This window comes from Physeter macrocephalus, chromosome 4 (genome assembly GCF_002837175.3).
Source record: "Physeter macrocephalus isolate SW-GA chromosome 4, ASM283717v5, whole genome shotgun sequence".
NCBI classification, from domain to species: Eukaryota; Metazoa; Chordata; class Mammalia; order Artiodactyla; family Physeteridae; genus Physeter; species Physeter macrocephalus.
The window spans coordinates 76075987-76076754 of NC_041217.1; the positions used below are offsets into that span (position 1 = coordinate 76075987).

The window sequence follows — 768 nt, forward strand, 5'->3', positions numbered from 1 at the left end:
TAAAGCAGAAACGAACACACCATTGTAAGGCAATTATACTCTAATAAAGATGTTTTTTAAAAAGCTGGTAATTAAATAGTATGTACAGCATTATTCCATTTTCTGTTTCAAAAACTGGGTAATAGCTACCGGTGGTTGGTAGAATGGTAAGCTATTTTTTCTTTATGTTTTCCTGCATTTCCTGTATTTCAGCTAAGGTCATCCATGTGGCAACTGAGTAGAAGAAACAAAATTAATCATTAAAAGTGTGCTATAGGAACTGTCATTAAAAGTATTTTGTAGGAAGAAAAACACAAAAGTATTGTGCAGCTAGAAAGAAAGTCTTTCCCTGACCGGGAATCGAACCCGGGCCGCGGCGGTGAGAGCGCCGAATCCTAACCACTAGACCACCAGGGAGCGTCTGGCTCTACCCCTGCTCCTGCTGGACCCATAGCACCCGCTCGGCGCCACCCTGGCGCCAACACCCGGCCTTTCCAAGTCCAGCCACGCGCCGTCCCTGGCAATCCACGTGTCCTCCCGTCCTGCCTGCTTGCAGCACCCTCAGAACACTGCGCGCCTGCCTCTCGCACACACAAGAAAAGCCGCTAGGGCCAGCTAGCTCCCTGCTCCCAGCTCTCCCTCACGGGGCCCCGGCCGGCCGCCCGCGGAGCTCGGCAAAAGGAGAGCACCCGGGCCGCGGCGGTGAGAGCGCCGAATCCTAACCACTAGACCACCAGGGAATGTGAGGTAAAGTTGCGACAGAGAATGTATGAGGCTAATTCAACGTGT

The 768-nt window shown here is 51.3% G+C and overlaps 1 non-coding gene across 1 annotated transcript; it reads right to left on the reverse strand.

Annotated features, from left to right (window-relative positions):
- Window positions 1-324: 324 nt before the first annotated feature.
- Window positions 325-396, reverse strand: TRNAE-CUC (transfer RNA glutamic acid (anticodon CUC)). Its single transcript has one exon. It is a non-coding gene; the product is annotated as a tRNA-Glu (tRNA).
- Between the last annotated feature and the right edge of the window lie 372 nt (window positions 397-768).